This window comes from Littorina saxatilis, linkage group LG8, assembly GCF_037325665.1.
Source record: "Littorina saxatilis isolate snail1 linkage group LG8, US_GU_Lsax_2.0, whole genome shotgun sequence".
Classification (NCBI taxonomy): domain Eukaryota; kingdom Metazoa; phylum Mollusca; class Gastropoda; order Littorinimorpha; family Littorinidae; genus Littorina; species Littorina saxatilis.
The window spans coordinates 29,463,660-29,474,451 of NC_090252.1; positions in this window are offsets into that span (position 1 = coordinate 29,463,660).

A 10,792-nucleotide genomic window follows, 5' to 3' on the forward strand; every position below is an offset into this window, starting at 1 on the left:
CTCTCTCTCTCTACACACACACACACACACACACTCACACATACACACATGCAGTCTCTCTCTCTCTCTCTCTCTCTCTCTCTCTCTCTCTCTCTCTCTCTCTCTCTCTCTCTCCTTTTTTCTCTCTCTGTCATGTTTTCCTTGATATAATGGCAAAGCATATCCCATCAAAGTCCCCAATCCCTCCCTCCCTCCCCTTAATACAATTTACACCCTTAATGAAACAACGAAGTTTAATGAAACACTAACAATGAATCTTCCGACAGATAATCGTCGACGAAGCCCTGAGGCTTTTACATTTACCTTTTCACAGTCCCAGCGGTTCCGATTTCTGAACTTTTAATCCGATCAGAATCCACTTCACTAATTACGCTTAATTAACCTTAATAGCACCTTTCCACACTTTGATCTTTTCCTGCGGTTCTTGGTTGTGTTCTGTCTGTCTGTCTGTCTGTCTGTCTGTCTGTCTGTCTGTCTGTGTCACTGTTTCTCTCTCTCTCTCTCTCTCTCTCTCTCTCTCTCTCTCTCTCTCTCTCTCTCTCTCTCTCTCTCTCTCTCTCTCTCTCTCTCTCTCTCTCTAGAATAGTCCCTCTCTGGGCGAGGGCTGGTTGAAAAGAAGCTCGTTTATATTGCTTATGCCACAACCCTCGTAAAATAAAATTTGATTTGATTTGATTTGATTTGATCTCTCTCTCTCTCTCTCTCTCTCTCTCTCTCTCTCTCTCTCTCTCTCTCTCTCTCTCTCTCTCTCTCTCTCTCTCTCTCTCTCTCTCTCTCTCTCTCTCTCTCTCTCTCTTTGCTTGTTTGTTTGTTTAATTCTTTTGTCTGTCTGCCTGTTAGCATATCTCCCCCCCCCCTCTCCCATGTATCTTCAACCTTTCTTTATTACTGTACATGTACATTATAAATGATCGAACTTGTAAAGCGATAATCGTCAGCTCGCTTTCACTTCATTACTCAAAATATACTTGGCATTAAACTTGATCGGCAAAACTTCAAGGGCTGTTGCACGTAGGCGGCAATTATATCTTTGCATCATTTAACATATATCCTCTTGTGAGTTTATGGATGTGTTTAGTTTGTGTGGATGCGTATGTGTATTTTTGTGGTTGTGTGATTGTGTGTGTGTGTGTGTGTGTGTGTGTGTGTGTGTGTGTGTGTGTGTGTGTGTGTGTGTGTGTGGGTGTGTGTGCGTGCGTGCACGTAGGCGGCAATTATGTATTTGCATCATTTAACATATATCCTCTTGTGAGTTTATGGATGTGTTTAGTTTGTGTGGATGCGTATGTGTATTTTTGTGGTTGTGTGATTGTGTGTGTGTGTGTGTGTGTGTGTGTGTGTGTGTGTGTGTGTGTGTGTGTGTGTGTGTGTGTGTGTGTGTATGTGTGTGGGTGTGTGTGCGTGCGTGTGTGCGTTACACAACATTAAATGTATCGTGCTTTGCTCTTGTGATACGTACCATACTGCTCACATGGCATTGTGACAGGCGGTCTGGCACGCAAAACTCTCGCTGAAAGGCTAATCTGCGCATATAAAGCCGTAACGCAGAAGAAGAAGAAAACGAAGTTATGTTTTACGGTTTTACAAACACGCATTATATTTGTGCAATCCATCAATCTATCTGCTCGAACTTAAACAAATCAAAATATATAAACAACGCACATTCACAGGCCATGATTTTCCCACGCCTGCCAAGTCGGCTACAGACAATGAAGTTGCATGCTCTGGGAGAGAATTAACAGCAACATTACTAAGCTATCTCCTTGAGTCCAGCTTATACCGGAGAGTTGAAGTGGTCAATGTATCTTCGGGTCAAACATTTGACAATCGATTACATGGCTCAGACAGTTTCAGTGATGAAGGTTTTTAGTGTTCAATGACGTCAAAGATGGTGATAACTGTTTGTTGGTGATTATATAGGCCTATCGTCAGAAGCTAAAGCGCTAAAGGCCTATCGTCAGAAGCTAAATATGTCACCACGCACCGTTAATACACTGTGGCAGCCGGCATACTTCGCAGCAGATACTACTTTGCTGTCAACAACAACAACATACTCTGACAAGGAAAACAACCCCTGAAGATTGCCTTTGGAATTGAGAAAGCAAAACTCTCGCTAAAAGGCTAAATCTGAGCATATAAAGCCGTAACGCAGAAGAAGAAGAACACGATGTTATGTTTCACGCTTTTACAAACACGCATTATATTTCAATCAATCAACACATCTATCTGTTCGAACTTAGACAAATCAAAATGAACAAACAACGCACATTCACAGGCCATGCTTTTTCCCACGCCTGCCAAATCGGCCACAGACAACGGAGTTGCATGCTCTTGGAGAAAATTAACAGGAACAATACTAAGCTATCTCCTTGAGTCCAGGTAATGCCCGAGAGTTCAAGTGGTCAATTTGTCTTCGCGTAAAACATTTTGACCATGGCGATTGAATCAATTACCTGGTTTGGGCAGTTATAGTGCTGTAGGCCGTTAAGGTTTAATGGCGTCAAATAATGTAATAACTACTTATTGGCGATTTTTTATCGTCAGAAGCCGAAGGTTAAAGAGCTACTCGCGGCAAAATATGGTGTCAAATCGCTCCACAAGCAAAGCTCACAGTTCCGGTTTAGGTTTCTAATTATGTCACCATGCACTGGTACGGTAATATCTTGTGACAGCCCTGATACCTAGCTCATAGTACTTTTGGTATCAGCATACACACAAATCAGAACTCTGAAAAGGAAAACAACCGCCTTTTGAACTGCAGCAGGTCGATTGCCTCCCCTGAATACCTTTTTTATTAAAGTTTTTGTCACATTTGTATATCTTGTAGGCCTAAATCGTGTTTCCTTGCTCTTTATATTTAGTCAAGTTTTGACTAAATATTTTAACATCGAGGGGGAATCGAAACGAGGGTATGGTGTATGTGCGTGCGTGTGTGTGTGTGTGTGTGTAGAGCGATTCAGACTAAACTACTGGACCGATCTTTATGAAATTTGACATGAGAGTTCCTGGGTATGAAATCCCCGAACGTTTTTTTCCTTTTTTTGATAAATGTCTTTGATGACGTCATATCCGGCTTTTCGTGAAAGTTGAGGCGGCACTGTCACGCCCTCATTTTTCAACCAAATTGGTTGAAATTTTGGTCAAGTAATCTTCGACGAAGCCCGGGGTTCGGTATTGCATTTCAGCTTGGTGGCTTAAAAATTAATTAATGACTTTGGTCATTAAAAATCGGAAAATTGTAAAAAAAAATAAAAATTTATAAAACGATCCAAATTTACGTTTATCTTATTCTCCATCATTTGCTGATTCCAAAAACATATAAATATGTTATATTCGGATTAAAAACAAGCTCTGAAAATTAAATATATAAAAATTATTATCAAAATTAAATTGTCCAAATCAATTTAAAAACACTTTCATCTTATTCCTTGTCGGTTCCTGATTCCAAAAACATATAGATATGATATGTTTGGATTAAAAACACGCTCAGAAAGTTAAAACAAAGAGAGGTACAGAAAAGCGTGCTATCCTTCTTAGCGCAACTACTACCCCGCTCTTCTTGTCAATTTCACTGCCTATGCCGTGAGCGGTGGACTACGAGTATACGGTCTTGCTGCGTTGCATTGCGTTCAGTTTCATTCTGTGAGTTCGACAGCTACTTGACTAAATATTGTATTTTCGCCTTACGCGACTTGTTTACATTAAGTCAAATTTGCTTAAATTGTTTTCAGATGAACTGAGAATCGAGACGAGGGTGTGCGTGTGTGCGTGTGTGTGTGTGTGTGTGTGTGTGTGTGTGTGTGTGTGTGTGTGTGTGTGTGTGTGTGTGCGTGTTTGTGTGCGAGTGTATGTGTGCGTGTGTGCGTGTGTGTGTGTGTGTAGTAATTCACAAAAAACTACTGTACCAATGTTCATAAAACTTAATAGATAATTTTATTTTTAGCCTATTTTTTGTGTTGCAATAAATGTATTTGATGACGTCATAATTACCAAGTGTTCAATGAAGGTCAGAATTAAGGCACTGTGACGACCTAATTGTTGAACCAAATTGATTGACATGTTGGTGAAGCAGTCATTGACTCAGTCCGGACTTTGGGGTTGCAGTTCGGGTTAGAAGCTGAACAATAAATAAATTAGCTTGCTCATCAAAAAAGAATTTTCACTTACATAATTTAATAAATCTTATTATTTAAGGAATCTAATAATATATAGATATGTCATGTACACTCTAAAAAGTTGCTCAGAAATAACGAAACACTGTGTATGTAAATCCAAAAACAAAGAGACTGCCAACGTTCCAAAATTCAGAATCAAAAAACGAGAAAGGTAGGTTGTTGGAACGTTTGTTATTGACAAAATACGTTACATTCACAAATATATCGTCCCAACGGTTTTTTAAATGCACAGACAAACAATGAGTAACAAGAACTTAGCTTGATCCAATGTGTATTATTTATTCATTCGCTTGGGACTTTCCCAACAAGTGGCCGAAACATTCGATCAAGCTAAGTTCTTGTTACTCGTTGTTTGTCTGTGCACTATAAATACCGTTTGGTCGATATATTTGTGAATTCAACGTATTGTTTTGTCAATAACAAACGTTCCAACAACCTACTTTTCTTGTTTTTTTGATTCTGTGTATGTAAATTAGGTGCTATGTTAACTGGCATACCCTTCCAAGACGGCGCCATGATGCTCACGTGGTATGGTAATTGGCTGTGTGACACACAACACTCTCACCAAAAGGCGACCCTTGGAGCAAGAAAGACCGGAACGGAAAATAACAAGTTGGTGTTTCACAGAATAGCGTGCTTTCACACACAATCGTTATGCTTGTTCAATCAGCTAATAACTCAGTCTACGTGTGATATCTGTTCAATCAGCTAATACATCAGTAGGCCTATACGTATCATATTAGTTCGAACTGATACAAATCAAAATATACTTTCACACACAATTGTTATGCTTGTCCAATCAGCCAATAAATCAGTCTACGTATGATATATGTTCATTGAACTAGTAAATCAGTATATATCCTATTAGTTCGAACTTATAGAAATCAAAATACACGACAAAAATGCACAGGCAATGCTTTTCCCACGCCTGCCAAATCTGCCACAGACAATGGATTTGCATGCTCTTAGAGAGAATTAACAGCAAAATAAATAATGTATGTCCTTGAGCCCAGCTTATCCCCATGGAGTTCAAGTGGTCAATTGTTCTTCAGGTAAAATGTTTGACCATGACGTTTGAAGCAAATACCCGGTTTTGGCAATGGTTGTGCTGCAGACTCCAATGACGTAAAATAAGAAAATAACAACTTGTTGCTGATTTTATATATCGTCAGAGGCCACGAAAGTGTCTGCAATCGCCCAAAAAGCTATGCACACAGTTCCGATTCGGGTTTTAGATAATGTCACCAAGCAGTATTCATATCCTGTGACTGCCATAATTCCTGGCAGAATTTTGCGATGAAAAAAACAAATCAATACTGACAAAGGGAAACAACTGCTGTATGTTGTATTTTGAATTGCAGCAAGGTGATTGCCTCCCCTGGAGACCATATTATACATTTTGGTAAAATGTGTTCCAGTAGGCCTAAATCGCGTTTTTTTTAATTTAATCGTGTTTTTAATCTTTTTATTTTATTTTTGGTCAAGTTTGCATTAACTGTTTTCAGATGGCTTTGGTCTCAAGACGACGGTGGTGGTGGTGGAGTGTGTGTGTGTGTGTGTGTGTGTGTGTGTGTGTGTGTGTGTGTGTGTGTGTGTGTGTGTGTGTGTGTGTGTATGGGAAAACGTTTTCCCCAAATTTGCATTTTCTCAGATAATAAATTTGCAGAAAGCAGTAAGTCCACTTCCTGCGTTATGCCTTTATCTCAGCCAGACCAAAATGAAATGGCAGAACGCAGTAACTAAGTCCATTTCTGCCTTTTAACAAGATTTAAGTTGGGCCATAATTTGGCAGAAAGCAGTATGTCCTGTTACTGCCTTTTACCATTATCTTTAAGTGAATGAGTTTTGTGTATTAATTTGGCAAAAGGTAGCAAGTCCAAAAAAAATTCATTATTTCTAAGTGATGAATCAAATGTGGGTTTTGATATTCATAACAGAAACGCAAAACACTGCCCTGCATTTCATCAGTAAAAAAAGATATAATTTAAAGCTTTGCATTTCAATACATAGATGCAAACAGAAAAAGTTGATTTTCTCGAAACCATGTTTCATGGACTTGCTTCCTCATCTGCCTCATATTTACACGGCAGAGGTGCATTCCCTGACATAATTATATACACCATCACACCTTTGTTTTTGGCAAATCTTAATTTGATAGGAAGAATTTGCAATCGTTTAAAATCAGACATATGGAAAGAGATGTATTTTTTAATGTAACAGCTCGTCCATGTAAACTGCCCAAGTGTTTCAAAGTGTGTGCACTTGTAGAGTCCCACACTGTGGAAGCATAGTCAATAGCTGACTGAATATGTGCCTGAAAGAACAGTTTTCTTGTGCGAAGGTCTAGAAAGTGTTTGAAATTTGATAACTGAAATATATTTTTAGATGTGTTTTTACAAAATGGAGAGAGAGAGAGAGAGAGAGAGAGAGAGAGAGAGAGAGAGAGAGAGAGAGAGAGAGAGAGATCAAATCAAATCCAATCAAATCAAATCAAATTTTATTTAACGAGGGTTGTGGCATAAGGAATATAAACGAGCTTCTTTTCAACCAGCCCTCGCCCAGAGAGGGACTACTCTAATCTTATATACATATATACTCAAAGGAAAAAGTTAGGGACCGCCCTTGAAAGAAACAGCTGACTTCATCTGTGCCAAACTCCTTGTTCCTAAGTTTATAAAACCAAATGGCTGTCAGGCCGTACACACCAGTGGGTGAGCAATGCTGTGTTAGCAGGAAACTTGCTCGGGATCCACGGAGGCCTGGCTAGGGCACGAGACAGAAACTGCCAAACTGCAAAAAGTGGACCATTTTTACGCTGGCGCGTGGGCAAGCCTGGGCGGGAAAGATGAAAAATTCGTTATGCACGTGCAGGGGGGATGTGTTGAGAGTGAACTGTTGTCACCAGTTAGGCTTTATAGCCCCGCGATTTTCCGCTAGCCACCATCTTCTCACTATGCCTCCCAGACGAAAGGTGACCACCTTCAACAAAGCCCGGGCCATCGCATGGCTGCAAGACGACGTAAGCAAGCGAGAAGTGGGCAGACGACTTGGAGTGTCCCATTCTGTCGTGGTCAGGCTGCATCAGAAGTTCCAGGCCACCAACAGCGTTCTGGAGAGGCCCAGGTCAGGATGGCCTCAGAAGACAACACAGCGTGAAGATCGCTTCATCAGAAGACAAGCTCTGCAGCAGCGAGGCACCACTGCAAACATCATCAGGGGCCAGCTGAGGGTGGCAACAAACACCAACGTCAGCACGAAAACCATCCGCAAACGCCTGCACGAAGTTGGCCTGCGATCACGTCGTCGAGCTGTACGGCCACGACTGACAGCAGCTCATCGCCAGGCTCGTTTGGCGTTCTGTCACAACCATGCCAGGTGGACACGCCAGCAATGGGCCGATGTGCTGTTCAGCGATGAGTCCCCCTTTAATCTGCACCATCATGACGGTCGGGCTCGTGTGTGGAGGCGTCAGGGTGAGCGGTACAACAACGGTCTGGTGCAGGAGAGGGTGGCCTTTGGCGGGGGCTCCATCATGGTGTGGGGGGCCTTCAGTTTTCGACACAGAACCCCCCTCTACCACATTGTTGGCAACCTGACGGGCCAGCGCTACAGAGATGAGATTGTCGCCCCTTTGGTTCTACACCAGATTGGTGTGCAGGCTGTGTTCCAGGACGATAACGCGACACCTCACAGAGCGAGGCTGGTCAACAACTTCATCCAGCAGGCTGGTGTCACCAGGATGAACTGGCCGGCCTGCAGCCCTGATTTCAACCCCATCGAGCACCTGTGGGATGAGCTGGACAGGCGAGTGAGGAACAACCACCCACCCCCAAGGAACTTGCAGCAACTGCTTCAGTTCCTGCAAATCGAATGGCAGGCCATTCCTCAGGCCTTCTGCAGGAAACTGGTAAACTTGATGCGGAACAGGACTGCAGAAGGCATCGCAAAACGCGGCGGACACACCCATTACTAAACTGTTCGGAACTTGCAAATTTTGTTTTCGACCCTCATGTTGTTTCAGAGCTTGTTGACACGTAATGCGTGAATAAAATGTCACCATATTTGGGAAAAGGATCGCAGAGATAATGAATTAAACATGTTACAAATTTGATTCAATTTTGTTTGGTGGTTTGGAAGCTGTGTTTGTTTGCGTAAGTATACAAACGTAAAACAATTACAAAAGCGAGTGAGAGAGAGAGAGTGAGAGAGAGATATCAAATCAAATCAAATTTTTTACAAGGGTTGTGACATAAGCATTACAAACGATTTTGTTTAACTAGTCCTCGCCCAGAGGGACTACTCTAGTAAAATATATACATGGACATTCACATAAGAGATAATAAAAAAAAAAGCACAACAGTAAAATCATAGGAATACACAATGATGGCTTTACAGGAATATAAAGCGTTATATATGTACAGTTGTGGAACATTACTGAACATAACTTGGTTGTGAAAATGTGTTATCAAAACTAGGAGTTTTGATATAATAAACCATTGATGCTATGGACAAATATGAAAATAATCTAACCGGGAACAGACTACTTCCAATTCAGTAGGGGGGCGACTATCCTCAACCCGGCGGGTCCCCAGGTGGCGGATAGGGGAACGGCCCACAGATATGGGGGCCAGCTGCGAATATAGAATAAGCAGTCCCGGACCAACTAGCGGTGTCTCTACCAGGACGGGGTGGGTTGGCAGATGGCACTGACTACCCTATAAATGCCCTACGTGTCCGATGACGGTTACACCATGCGGGTAAGAGCCGCATTAAAAGCTCTAGCCCCGGGGTGGGACCCCCGGTAAGAAATCCCCCATGTGTTCCCAGGGTTAGGTTTTTGAGCCAGGAACTAAGGGCGGGGTAACCCCGAAAGAAACCTAAGGGCTGAAGTCGGAGGATCTGGGCCAACAGGCGCACCTTAACCAACCACAGATCCACGCAAAAACGCAAATCCCTGCAGTCCGGACTGACGATCTAACAGCGAACGACAAGAAGAAGAAGAAGAAGAAGAAAATAATCTAAAACGAAGTCTTTCATCACTGTGATATTTTGTAATTTGACATAAAATACAATGAAAGGTGTCATTTGAAGACACAGAGAGCGAGCGAACGAACAAACGAACTTCATTTTACAATGATAAAGGTTTAAGGTTTCACCACTGAAAGAGAAAGAGAGAGAGATGATGATGATGATGATGATGGAACTTTATTTTTCAAGGATAGAGGTTTAAGGCTAGGCTACGCCTTTTCGTACAACCGGTCCTTACTTCTAATACAAATGTATAATAAATGATAAACAAGTAAAACAACCTAACAAATAAACAATTTAAACGAACGTGACAAACCAGCAAACAAACAATCTGACAAATAAGCAAATAAGCAAATAAACACAAACAACACAATGACAAAGTAAGCATACATAAAAAAAAAACACACATACAAATCGAGCGAGCGAAACATGCAACATGTTAATCGAGGTTACACATGTAAAGTGATCGACGGTAAAATCACACGATACCAACGTTGACACTAATGCCTACAATGATTATAATTATGTAAATGATGATGATGAAGATGATGCTGATGATGATGTTGATGATGATGATGATGATGATGATGATGATGATGATGCTGATGATGCTGATGGTGATGATGGTGATGATGCTGGTGATGATGGTGATGCTGATGATGCTGATGGTGATGGTGATGATGGTGATGATGCTGGTGATGATGGTGATGCTGATGATGCTGATGGTGATGCTGATGGTGATGATGATGCTGCTGCTGATGATGGTGATGGTGATGATGATGGTGATGATGGTGCTGCTGCTGCTGCTGCTGATGATGATGATGATGATGATGATGCTGATGATGATGATGATGCTGATGATGATGATGATGATGATGATGCTGATGATGATGATGATGCTGATGCTGATGGAAAATCGCAACATAAATTCCACATAATACATGTAATACACAACATATTTTTGTAATTCATAAAGCTTTGCCTATTGTTAACAGCTACTTGCACATGTTAAGACTAGTATTGCCATCTACAGGGGCGGATTAGGGGGGGGGGGGTTACTGGGGATCCGGACCCCCCCGCCCCCCCCCGGCTGTCAAAAAAAAAATTGATACTAACTTTAAAAGAAATAATGAGTGGCTGCTGACACCAGTTGATCATGTTTAAAATCAAGGATAAGCCATAAATTGTTCATAAAATAGCTACAATTCTTCAGCTTCTGGGGGGCCCACACCCCCCAACGGGGCCTTCCCATGTACCCCACAAGGGGTCTACCCCCTGGACCCCAGGTTGTAACCCCCCCCCCCCCCTCTGGCTTAACTGATCTAGGTAGACATATACTAATTATGCAGAGCTTGTTTAAATCTCTTTAGTGAGGTTAATGATCTTATTACAGACGGAATGGAGTTCCACACCATAGAGCCAGAGAAGGCTTGACTAGTTTTGAACAAATCAATCCTGGGTATTGGTGGTAGAAAATTGATAGACCCGTACCTTTCGGTGACTCGGTGAAATAGGTCCTGAATGTAGTTGGGCACTTCGCTATGATATACTTTATAAATCATTACAGTTTTATTAAACTGTAACTGTTT